General features: G+C 40.3%; 1 protein-coding gene and 1 long non-coding RNA gene across 2 annotated transcripts in view; both read right to left on the bottom strand.

Moving 5' to 3' along the window:
• Positions 1–13,139, bottom strand: part of LOC116316778 (granzyme B(G,H)-like) — a 46,718-nt gene that overhangs the window by 6,516 nt on the left and 27,063 nt on the right. The window lies entirely within an intron of this gene.
• On the bottom strand, positions 1,141–4,686 carry LOC120440410. The gene is made up of 5 exons (XR_005613238.1): positions 4,637–4,686; positions 4,420–4,477; positions 2,574–2,685; positions 1,719–1,994; positions 1,141–1,200 (listed from the first exon to the last, which is right to left on the bottom strand). It is a non-coding gene; the product is annotated as an uncharacterized LOC120440410 (long non-coding RNA).

Below are 13,139 nucleotides of genomic sequence, written 5' to 3'. Positions count from 1 at the left end.
ACATGATTGTTGGCCTTCATTTCTGTACTGAACAGTCATTTAAGATTAGCTAGTAAATAACAATTAGCTAATGTTGTTCATGAGACTAAAGTCAGTGTAAATATGATATGGCCAATATCATAGTTATTATATTAATCATAAGTTATTGCAGCAGTGAGTTTGAACTCTCAAATCAAATCACTTCTATTGTCACATCACATGTGCAGGTACACTGGTACAGTACATGTGATGTGACAATCATGAATGAACTCTGAGTCAAATCACGGAGCTTCAGTAAAGATTCAAGTTCCAGTTATTTATAAGTCCTGTCACCTTAAATCTTCACTCAAAGACAAATATCTTTGACAGTGTATATGTAGATGTATTATATGTAAGAGACAAATGTTTGTTTAATATGTTGGCATTATTACATTTGGCTCAATGCTTGCATATATATGTAAAAAAAGAAAAGCGTCTGAGCTGTGAAAACTGTTTCTGATACAATGAAGAGTAGACTGATATATTAAATATTCCTTTATTGGGTGAGAAAATCAGACCATGTCATAACTGCTTTAAGTCATACAGAATAGATATCAGAGCCTTAAACAGGCTGACTTCTGCAAAATGGGTCAAACTGGGCAGAAAGTATACAAACACATTACATCCTTATAGAATATGATGTAACACTATAGATCAACTTACCTCAGAATATATAAAGCATATAAACAATTACAGCAATATGATGCAACAAACACAGCAGTGCTACTAATCCAAAATACTCAAAGCTTCATAGAACTGAAACAAACATTTATTTTGCTCCATTCTGCTGCTGATACATACTTTAGGTTTCTGAACATTAAACTTGTTGCTGCCTTTCATAGTGTGTAACTTGAAGGCCCGGAGTACTTTCTCCCACACTGAAAACACTGGGATGATAACATTATTTGAACATTACCTAATAAGACTGATTCAGGACAGACAATTAGTTATGTTAAACTTTTCTAGCAGTCCTTCACAAACAGGGAACAGTCTGTCTATTCTCTCCATCTGTCAGCTGCTGCTGGCTCTTCCTCCTCCTCTTCCTCACACACTGCTGAGTTTGTCCTGGTGGATCATCAGGGGTGCAAAGCCTCACAGGTGATGTGCAGCAGTGGGTCCCTCAGTCTGTCCTCACTCTGGACACTTGCAGTCGTCACACATGGAAATCAAATGTGTGATAAGCTGCAGGATTCAAACACAAGTGTAACTTATAAATACATGTTCATACTTTTATTCCACAATCAGAGAGAAAGAAACAGAGAGAGTGCAGGACAGACAGACAGGTGACAGTCTCAGGTGTACACACTGCTACAAAACAGCACAAGAGAAGGAGGATTTAGTGTTTGTGTTATTACGAGTGCTAAACAAGAAGAGTTCCCAGATGGTCCAGTGGACACATGCGTGACTCCTGTGATTAAAGCATCTTTCTTTCAGCTTAACGAGTGAACCGTCAGCTCGTTCAAACACACGTTAAAGTCCGTTTGGCTCGACACCACCGAACAGAGGCAGCAATATAACATAGCTAACATTAACAGTGCAGTGAATCCTGCTTGTGCCGTCATATTCAGGACTGCAAACAGAGCAGCATCACTGACTTTCAGCTTGTTGTGTTTGTGGATATATGACTGACTTTAATTATCCATAAAATCATCACATTCTCTGTAAGAAAATCAATGAGTACTAAAAATGTGCACCTTTACCTGTGTGTTTTCTGGAACAGGAACAGGGTGATATCTGTGACCCAACTCCCACAGCTGGTTGGGACTCATGTTGTTTTCTGTTCGCAGTGGATGGTTGTCCCATCCACTGCAAAATGTATTAAAATCATCCTCCAGTCGAGGAAGAAAGACGTAATGGCAGCAAAAGAGGTGTGCAGCATTTGAAATGTCAAGAAGGTCTTCTTCCTCAAGGTTGTGAAGAACATCGTAGTAAAGCATGTAATGGCCACCCAGAGGTCTCTCCACAGTCGCTCTATTCTGAAATAATATATAAAAATATTTAATTAGGTATGGCCTTTCTTTGGTGTGTATGAGAAATTCCTGCTTGTTTCTAACCCTACATGAAATGTGTGCATGACAACAGTAATAATACATTATCAGGGCATGTAGGAAGGACCCAGGCATATCACTTAAAAGGTGCCAAAAGGGTTGTAATGATCAGTGGCAACAAATGAGATGACAACCAGACCATTAACACAGAATGAACATTCAGGGAAGGAAGTAACAGACTGGAAAAGGTGTGTGAATAACTAAAAATAGGGCAGAGTCCTGAAGGCTCTTTGGGGTTTGTAGGACCTGTCCAATATTTTCTTCCTTGAGGGGTAAATAATGGAAATTGAAAGAAACAACAACAACAACAAAAACACCTGACACATATCAGACAATATATCCTGCTGGATAGGGCACTGTTCTCTAAAGACATTTTACTATAAAACTTTTTCATAAAGCTATACCCTTTAAATGTTTATGTATTTTTAAATAATGGAAATAAAGCTGCAACACCTTCCATCTTATGTCAGAAACATTGGAGGTTGACAGTATTTTATGAGAACAAACCTTTGATTGTGCACACTCATTCCTGAAATAAAACTGCCTCTTCCTGTGCCATGAACAGTAAACATCAGCCGTGCAACCTCCACATTTTCCCCATCCGTGGTTGCCACGAACCCTGAAAACAAAGAAAAGTACCCCAAAACATTCAAGCTTTAAACAAACTTAGATCTGACAATAAAGAACAACATATGCCTTAATCAAAGTGTTTAAAAAATGTAAAAGAATCCTTAAAATCTTTGATTGCTACTGCTCTAGAAGGCATAAAAAAAGTCTCATGAATGCACTTTCCAGCATGTGTCAGTATGAAGTTTAACACAGCTGTTAAAACATTTTTCAGGATTTAACAGGATAGTAACAATTATTTAGATTTATTGAATTTGTAGGAAATTACACAAGTGCCATCTTGTATCATTATGATCTGTGTAAAGAGACAATTTTAAGAATATATTTGCAAAAATACGTTAAAGTTGGAAGTAACTGGCCAATGTTCCACTCTTGAAGATCAGCTGTGCCCATTTGTTGCACATTGTGGGAATGGAGAAGTTGAGGCCCTTGCAGGCTACCCACAATTTTCCCCAAACTGAGCGACCCAGCTAATTCAACACCTTTACCAAGCAGTGCTGTTATGTAATTGGATACAAGGGGTGAGATAGTAATATTTTCCCTCCTTGGTTGTAGCTCCCTGACATTACAAGGGTAATCATTTTATGATGTCGGGTTCAGTGTTACACCAGGATTTCAAATACAATATCATCATCAATAAGAATTAGTATTATTATTTCAGAATTGTAGGTAACCACTTTTAAATGCCATAGACTACTTATTTGTTTAATTTGATGTATTCTCTCTAGGAGAATGCAGAGGAATATCCTGTTTAACTTATGCTATCTGTTTAAGTTTAGATAGTATTTGTAAAGATATTGACCATATCCTTTTCTGAAAGTGTGGATATAATGGAAGGGTAAGGTACTGGCATGCCACAACTTTATAGTTGTTAAATTCTGGGTACAAGTATACATGCCCATCTTGTACATGTTTTTTAATATTATTATTATCATCATCATCATCATCATCATCATCATCACCACCATCCTACCCAATTACATGTTTCTTTTAATCAGGTTATGCTGTTTTAATGACTTTACAGTATAATTTACACTGTATTCCTTCAATTTTCCCTAATTGTATGTTATATTAATCCTATATTTCCGTTTTAATATTTCTAATGTTTGCCTTGTTTTCTTCACTGCCTGGTCTGCCTCTGTCTCGCCTGTATGGATGCATTTACACCTAAATTTCCCCAACAAAGGATGTTTTAATTCACCACTATTTCAGTGAAACACGAGTCACCCATCTTCCTGCTACCGGTCTCGAGTTTTTGTTCACCAAAGCACACACCAACTTCATACTGACGGACATATCACTGCCCTATTCCCGCCTTGTCTGACCGTGTTTTGTGGCTTTGGTTCACTTCACCTCACTCTTCCCCATTCTTGTCATTAAATCAAGCCGTTCTGCAACCATGGCAGCCATTCACTCTATGGCTTTATTCATGGTGTATTTTACCCCTTCACCAAATGCCGTTCTCGTTTCCCACATTATATTTGCAGTGTTCGTCTATCTATCAATATCTGCGGAGTATGGTTTTGTACCGAGTATCCTATTTTGTAGAGCACAGCATGTAAAGGTTAGCTCGGTTAGCAGGATGCTAGCATGTAGCGCTTAGTGAGACACGCCTCAGACGAGGTTGAGCAAAGACCCCGTCTGTGTACTTTATACGTGACCAACGGATTTAAATAAAATTAACGTTTCAAAAGACAAACTTGAAGATAAAACACAATATACTTACCGGAGAACCGCCAGGGTTTGCCGCTGCCATCTTGCCACTCCTAAATTCAAAACTGCCTCTGCAGACAGGCAGGGAGGCGCGGAAATGTTCGTTGAGTTAGTCAAATGTTTTCCTCAGTTCGAGTAGATGATAAAATAAAAGAAAAATGATTGGGATTTTAAGTAGGACTAGGCGTTCTGTAATGATCTCTATTTAGGAGAAAAACTTAATCACTCACCTCTAATCAGCTCTCTTTTCAGGAGACACACTGCTGGCTAACGGTGTCATGTGATCAAACAGCGTAATTTAATTGGCTGAGAGCCGCTCGACTCGATCTAGTGCTGATTGCTCTGGCTTGGGTCATTTAAGTTCAACACTTTTGCAGTTGAATTTTGCAGGCGAATTTTGCAGGTGAATATTTGATGGTGAATTTTTGCAGGTGAATTTTTGCAGGTGAATATTTGATGGTGAATTTTTTCAGGTGAATTTTTGCAGGTGAATTTTGCAGGTGAATTTTTGCAGGTGAATTTTTCAGGTGAATTTTTGCAGGTGAATTTTGCAGGTGAATATTTTGCAGGAAATTTGGAGGATAAAAATTCAGTGTTATAAATTCAATGTCTAAAAATAGTTGGATTCTGATGATACTATATTTCTTCCATAATTTAACAGTGTTTCCTGAAAACCCTCTGCTGTCTGATCATTTCCTGATAACATTTACATTTACAATAATTGATTACACAGCAGTGGAGAGTAGACTTTATCAAAGTAGATGTCTTTCTGAAAGCGCTGTAACTAAGTTTAAGAATATAATCCACCCACTGTTATCATCTTCAATGCCCTGTACCAACATAGAGCAGAGCAGCTATCTGAACGCTACTCCAACAGAGGTCGATTATCTTGTTAATAATTTTACCTCCTCACTACGTACAACTCTGGATACTTTAGCTCCTGTGAAAACTAAGGTCTCAAATCAGAAGTACCTGACTCCGTGGTATAATTCTCAAACACGTAGCCTAAAGCAGATGACTTGTAAGCTGGAGAGGAAATGGCGTGTCACGAATTTAGAGGATCATCATTTAGCCTGGAGAAATAGTTTGCTGATTTATAAGAAAGCCCTCCGCAAAGCCAGAACATCTTAGTATTCGTCGTTGATTGAAGAAAATAAGAACAACCCCAGGTTTCTCTTCAGCACTGTAGCCAGGCTGACAAAAAGTCAGAGCTCTACTGAGCCAACAATCCCTTTAACGTTAACTAGTAATGACTTCATGAACTTCTTCACAAATAAAATTTTAATCATTAGAGAAAAAATTACCAATAATCATCCCACAGATGTAACATTATCTACAGCTACTTTCAGTACCATTGATATTCATGTAGACTTTTTCTCCAACTGATCTTTCTGAGTTAACTTCAATAATTAATTCCTCCAAACCATCAACGTGTCTTTTAGACCCCATTCCTAAAAAACTGCTCAAAGAAGTCCTGCCATTAATTAATCCTTCGATCTTAAATATGATCAACCTATCTCTAATAATTGGCTATGTACCACAGGCCTTCAAGGTGGCTGTAGTTAAACCTTTACTTAAAAAGCCATCCCTAGACCCAGCTGTCTTAGCTAATTATAGGCCAATCTCCAACCTTCCTTTCATATCAAAAATCCTTGAAAGAGTAGTTGTCAAACAACTAACAGATCATCTGCAGAGGAATGGCTTATTTGAAGCGTTTCAGTCAGGTTTCAGAGCTCATCACAGCACAGAAACAGCTTTAGTGAAGGTTACAAATGATCTTCTTATGGCCTCTGACAGTGGACTCATCTCTGTGCTTGTCCTGCTAGACCTCAGTGCAGCGTTCGATACTGTCGACCATAATATCCTATTAGAGCGATTAGAACATGCTGTAGGTATTAAAGGTACTGTACTGCAGTGGTTTGTATCATATCTATCTAATAGACTCCAATTTGTACATGTAAATGGAGAGTCCTCTTCACACACTAAGGTCAATTATGGAGTTCCACAGGGTTCGGTGCTAGGACCAATTCTGTTTACATTATACATGCTTCCCCTAGGCAGCATCATTAGAAGACAGCATACATTTTCACTGCTATGCAGATGACACCCAGCTCTATCTGTCCATGAAGCCAGGTAACACACACCAATTAGTTAAACTACAGGAATGTCTTAAAGACATAAAGACCTGGATGGCCGCTAACTTTCTGCTTCTTAATTCAGATAAAACTGAGGTTATTGTACTCGGCCCTGAAAATCTTAGAAATATGGTATCTAACCAGATTCTTACTCTGGATGGCATTACCTTGGCCTCCAGTAATGCTGTGAGGAACCTTGAGTCATTTTGACCAGGACATGTCCTTCAATGCACATATTAAACAAATATGTAAGACTGCTTTCTTCCATTTGCGCAACATCTCTAAAATTAGAAATATCCTGTCTCTTAGTGATGCTGAAAAACTAGTTGATGCATTTATTACTTCCAGGCTGGACTACTGTAATTCTTTATTATCAGGATGTCCTAAAAACTCCCTGAAAAGCCTTCAGCTAATCCAAAATGCTGCAGCAAGAGTCCTGACAGGGACTAGAAAGAGAGAGCAGATTTCTCCTGTTTTGGCTTCCCTTCATTGGCTTCCTGTTAAATCCAGAATTGAATTCAAAATCCTGCTACTCACATACAAGGTCTTAAATAATTAGGCCCCATCTTATCTTAATGACCTTGTAGTACCATATCACCCTATTAGAGCACTTCGCTCTCGCACTGCAGGCCTACTTGTTGTTCCTAGAATATTTAAAAGTAGAATGGGAGGCAGAGCCTTCAGTTTTCAGGCCCCTCTTCTGTGGAACCAGCTTCCAGTTTGGATTCAGGAGACAGGCACTATCTCTACTTTCAAGATTAGGCTTAAAACTTTCCTTTTTGCTAAAGCATATAGTTAGGGCTGGACCAGGTGACCCTGAATCCTCCCTTAGTTATGCTGCAATAGACGTAGGCTGCCGGGGATTCCCATGATGCATTGAGTTTTTCCTTTCCAGTCACCTTTCTCACTCAACATGTGTTAAAAGACCTCTCTGCATTGAATCATATCTGTTATTAATCTCTGTCTCTCTTCCACAGGATGTCTTTATCCTGTTTTCCTTCTCTCACCCCAACCGGTCGCAGCAGATGGCCGCCCCTCCCTGAGCCTGGTTCTGCTGGAGGTTTCTTCCTGTTAAAGGGAGTTTTTCTTCCCACTGTCGCCAAAGTGCTTGCTCATAGGGGGTCAGATGATTGTTGGGTTTTTCTCTGTACCTATGAAGCGCCTTGAGGCGACTTTTGTTGTGATTTGGCGCTATATAAATAAAATTGAATTGAATTGAAATTGTTGCTCATTCGCTATCCACCTGCACACCTGTGCAGCTGGCTTCATCTCCACCGCACGTTACAAGCAACACCAAATATGAGCGGGCGGAGGGAGGCATGGGGTCTTCACACCCCTGTTCTCTGTTTACCATCGGGGCGGGGGGCTGGGAGGAAGAGTTGGCCGTCTGATCGGGGTCTGGATGCAGGGCCTCCCTGCTGCTGCCGGACCGGGGGTAGTCTGCTTGTCTCCACCCTAGGAAAAAGGGTAACATCTCCTGGGTCTAGGCACCATCACCTCTCTGGAGGTGGGGTATAGAGTATGTTTGGGAAGTGTAAGTGTGTGTGTACAGTGTCCATTTATGTTTGTCTCCACGTTGGGCGAGTGATGAGTATTTGTATATGTGTTCATGAGAGTGGCAATACACGCTTGTGTCTGTGTGCCTGTTCGTCTGTGTCTATATGTCAGGTCGAGTCTTAGACTCCACCTCTCTGGGAACATCTCAGGCCCTCCCAGGTGTGGGGGCCTATCTCCCCCAACCACACTCCCTGCCGGTGGCTGATGCCCTCGGACGTCGGTGCGTTGGTGGTTCTGGGAGTCCGGGGCTGGGTGCTCAGGTATGTACCGGCTCATTCCTGATGGGTGCTTGGTGGGGCCTGGAGCCCATGGCTCAGTCGGGCCCCTTCTGGGGGGGTGGGGCCTCAAGATCTGTCCACTCTGAGAAATCTTTCGTATGCACACAAGTGTACACATGGGTGCGCACAGACACAAACTATATCTTTCTTGGCTGCTACCTCAAAGCCCATTGTGCGCTGTTGGTCTTACATACTACACAATAACATTGAATATTTAGTATTTAATGTTAGTTAGAGTTATCTAGGTTATTGCTGTGGTGTCATGTTTATTGTTTCATGGTCCTGTGTCATTTAACCCAGCATTTTGTGTTTGTTATTATTGTCACTATGTATTCTGGTTATGGTTTTCTAGTGTTTTGGTTTTGGGTCCTGTTCTTCCTCAGCGTAGTGTTTAGTCATCCCTGCCCGTGTGTTCCCTCTGTTCTGTCAATGTCGTGTCTCTAAGTTCTGTCTCCTCATGTAAATTCGGTTCAGCTGCGTGTCCCTCTGTGTGTATTTATAGTGTGTCCTCTTGTGCTCGACACGGGTCCGTCTGTTTCCTCTGCGCTTCTTCCTGTGTTTGTCCCTGCATATCTTCCCGTGAGTTTAGGTTTCAGTTTCATTCGTTAGATTTTCCCAGTTTAGGTTATTGCTTAGTTGCTGTCCTCACCACCTCCGTGTCAGTCTGTATTTTCACCTCGTGTCAATAAAAGCTCACTCATCCCATCAAAGTCTGTGCCTGCATCTTGTGTCCTTCTTAATAACCTCACACGGCTTGCCTCGCCAACCGAGACATATAGAGATCGAGAGACCATGTGACTTTCGCGCGTTGCATTATAGGTACGAGTGGCAGCAAAATCAAAACACTGCATCAAGCGCTAGCATTTCCAACACCGGTAACCATTAATTCTGTGGTTTTAATCCCTACTTGCATTTTATTTGCCCCAAAAACAGTTATGTACAAAACGAAGGAGAACATGGCAGGTCTGTACAAAGACAGACTTGACGAAAAGGCAAAAAAAAAAAGGTATGAGGAAAAAATCAAAGGAGTGAAAGGGTTAGACCAGGGGTCTGCAACCTTTAACACCCAAAGAGCCACTTGGACCCGGTTTCCACGCAAAAGAAAACACTGGGAGCCGCAAATACCTTTTGACATCTAAAGTGAAGATAACACTGTATATATTGTTTTTTTACCTTTGTGCTTTGTGTGAACAACTAAAGTAAGTAAGTAAAGTTTATTTATTAAGCGCTTTTCACAGACAGGCAGTCACAAAGCGCTGTACACAAATATTAAAATAAACAATACAATCAATAGACATTATACACAATGTAAAAGATCAAATGTAAATAATGTAAAGAATATAAAATACGTAGATCAACAATAGGCTTGTTTGAACAGAAAAGTTTTTAACTGCTTTTAAAAGAATCCACAGAGCAACTAAGGTGTGTTGCTTATGAAATCCATGAAGTGCTACAGAGAAAATTACATTTTATTTATGTAATTAACACATTTTGAACTCTTAAAGAAATATAACAAAAGGAAAGACAGCCAGCTGAACTAAAATGATCCATGTAGCAAACAAAAACTGTTGTGAGCCGCCACCCTTTTAAAAAGTAATTGGAAAAAAAAGCACTATGCCGCTAAAAAAAAATAGATATTTGCAAAATTCTGCCTAAATATCTATTTTACCTTGTTAATGTGTGTGGCGGGGCGTGGTCTGCAGTGCCGCTGAATGGGAGTCGGACGCACCTGAGCGACACCCGCAATCACGCCTCGCCGCCTTAAAGCCTGTGCTCTCTCTGCTGTTGTTGGTATATGTCGGGCTGTGAGCTGAAAAGCTACAACCAGCTGTATGCGTGCAGCAACCGTGTGTGAAAAGTTGTCAATAAAGAGATTCTGAAAAGCATGTTCATGCAAACATCGTCGGGTCTGCCGTGATATGTTTACAATGGGACTTCTGGTCCCGAACCTCGGCGCACAGCGTCTGCAAATCGGGGCTTTCATCTTTACGCAGGACTGTAAGCTGTCGTCTGTGAGGCGTGAGCGGTGGTTGTTTTTAACATAGTTCACGGTTGAGAACAGCTGCCGACATAATGTGGATCCGAAGATCCATAATTGGCCTACCTGGGGTTGAAAGTCTCGATAAATGCATGGCGTTTCGGCGGGTACACCGGCTTCCCCGAGTGTGACGCTTATTTTGAGCGGAGAAAAAAATAAAATAAAATATAATTTTATTTTTATATTTCAAAATCACAACAATATTCCAATATAGAACTACAAGTTTTTTTTTTTAAAAAAGAACTAAACACAAATAAAATGCACTTCAGCTAAATACTTCTAATTTATTTTCCCAAACCACGCGGAGCCGCACTATAAGGACTAAAGAGCCGCATGCGGCTCCGGAGCCGCAGGTTGCCGACCCCTGGGTTAGACCCATACAAGCATACAGAGTGGACTAAAGGCGTTAGCGTGCTGCCCAACTTTCATCATACTCATATTTATAATTATATGGTCCTAAGTGTGAGTGCATACACTCATGAAGTGTTTGGTAACTTCAGATCCCTGCAATAAGCCCAGGTCCAGTTTAATGACGGATGGGTACAGGACCTTGAAATGTTCAGAGTAGAACATAAGACCGTCGTCCGTACAAAGGTAAGTTTACCAGTCACACAAATTGTCTTCAGAAATACCCATTAGAAAACCGTGGAATAATGTTCTGTGAAAATATGATGAAATATATCAAATTACAGATGTTATATACCCATCATATCATAGGATATTAAAATAATAAGAAATGGAATGAAAAGGAATGCTGGACTTTTTGTGACTGTTTTGATCTCGGTCTCCCTCTTAACTGATCAAATCTCGCTGTGGTAGCAGCTTTAAACTCGGTATGACCCAGGTTGATAGAGGCTGCCCAGTCTGGATCGCATTCCAGCATTTTGTTGGCTGGTTTGCCTACAAAACACAACCAACATTAGCCTGCAAAGCCACAGTAAACAAAGCAGCATAACGCAACGAATTCGGTTCAAATCACGCGACCAGCTATGGCAGTTAATAATACAACCGCTTCTTGCCATTCTGGCTAGCCACTTGTATTTTTTAACTCTGTTCTGTTGCTCTCTTTTTTCTTGTTTTCTTTTTCTTTTTTTTGTTCTCTCTCAACAGGTGATGCAGTAGATTTTTTATTTTAGTGTCTTCTCTCACTGTCCCTCTTCCTCTGTTTTTCTTTCCCTCTCCCTTTCCTATCCGCAGCTCATGCATGTCCCATCTGTAATAACTTAAAATAAAATAAAATAAATAAATAATAATAACAAAGGTCAATCAAATGGACCAATACGGCAAGGCCATAATGGTCCACTTGGTAAAGTAAATCTGCTGGGCATTTTTCTTGGCCTTCACACAATAATTCTGATGGCTAAAGAACTAAATGGGACAGTAAGCTTTACTCAATTTTTTTGAGGCAACGAGTTTGTATAGTTTTTTTGAGTTCTGGGAACTCATTAGATTTTACAGTGTAGAATAGATACCACAATGGTTCTGATATGGACAGGAATCAGGGAAACTAACAGTAAACCCCTTGTCTGCAGTTTAGACACCAATGAAAGAATCGACCCCAGACAACTTTTTAGCATAAGAATGGAACATTTACTGAACTTAAGTGCAGAATAAAAATACACAAAAACACACTTTTTTAACCCAAATGATATCACAGTTACTTCAGCAAATGAAATATAGTTTTTAAATTAAATAATAGCCTTCGAAATGATATTAAGCAACGCAAAATTAAGTTATCACCCCTTAGGGGTTAACTCACTGATACCTCGTCCAAATGTACTGATTTTACACAGTATGCTATGTAAATTGCTATGGCATGTGCCACCCTAAAATAATCTCTTGCCACCCGTAATGCCACCCGAGTTTTGCATAAGACAATGTTGTTTATCAAAATAAGCTAGCATTTGATCCACTTTGATCCAAGCTACAATTAACAGTGAATATAAATTCTAAATCCGGGGCACAGGTTAAGCTCAGTTGGAGGAGCAGGCCGGCCTGTGCCCTTTTGGCGCATGTCTCCTCCCCCCTCTCTCTCTCCGCTTTCCTGTCAGTCTCTACTGTCCCTAACAATCACATCACCAAAACCTAAACTGGAAAACACTAGAAATGACAAGACTGTGCAGGTGCATGAAAAAGCTATGAAATACATGAATTCACTAACATGACCATGACCTGCATGAAATCCTGAAAAACACTTAACCTGACCTCAGGGATGGAACACAGAAGACGTGACACTGACAAAGAGAAACACAGGGCTTAAATACATTGAGGGATAACGTGGGGAGTGCTACACAGGAGGAGAGCATAGCTGGGAGTAATTTGACATGACAAGACCAAGGGGAAGCAAAACTCAATACAGTGACATATAGGACACAGACTTTCAAAGTAAAACAGGACACATAACAGACGTGGACTTAACTAGGGGAGACAGCAACCATGAAACACAGAAACAGAAACCAAAAGACAAGAAAAGATAAACAATGACAAAATCAAAGTTCAATAATGATACAAAACACTGGGTCCCAGGACCATGACAGTTTAGGAAGAGGGGAAAGTTTGGGGAGTGATGGCAGCAAGAGAGAGAGAGTGAACAAGAGACAGCGAGAGATCGACACCGATTTTTTAAATGTGAGAGATTTGTGACTTTTAGGGTGTGTAGTTAGTGTGTTGTGTTGTCTTGTGTAGTTAGTGTGCAGTGTAGTTGTTGTTGGTTTTTTGTGTGTCT

Source organism: Oreochromis aureus, linkage group 5, assembly GCF_013358895.1.
Source record: "Oreochromis aureus strain Israel breed Guangdong linkage group 5, ZZ_aureus, whole genome shotgun sequence".
NCBI classification, from domain to species: domain Eukaryota; kingdom Metazoa; phylum Chordata; class Actinopteri; order Cichliformes; family Cichlidae; genus Oreochromis; species Oreochromis aureus.
Note: the sequence above shows the minus strand (reverse complement) of the source record. Positions and strands in the feature narration are given on the sequence as shown.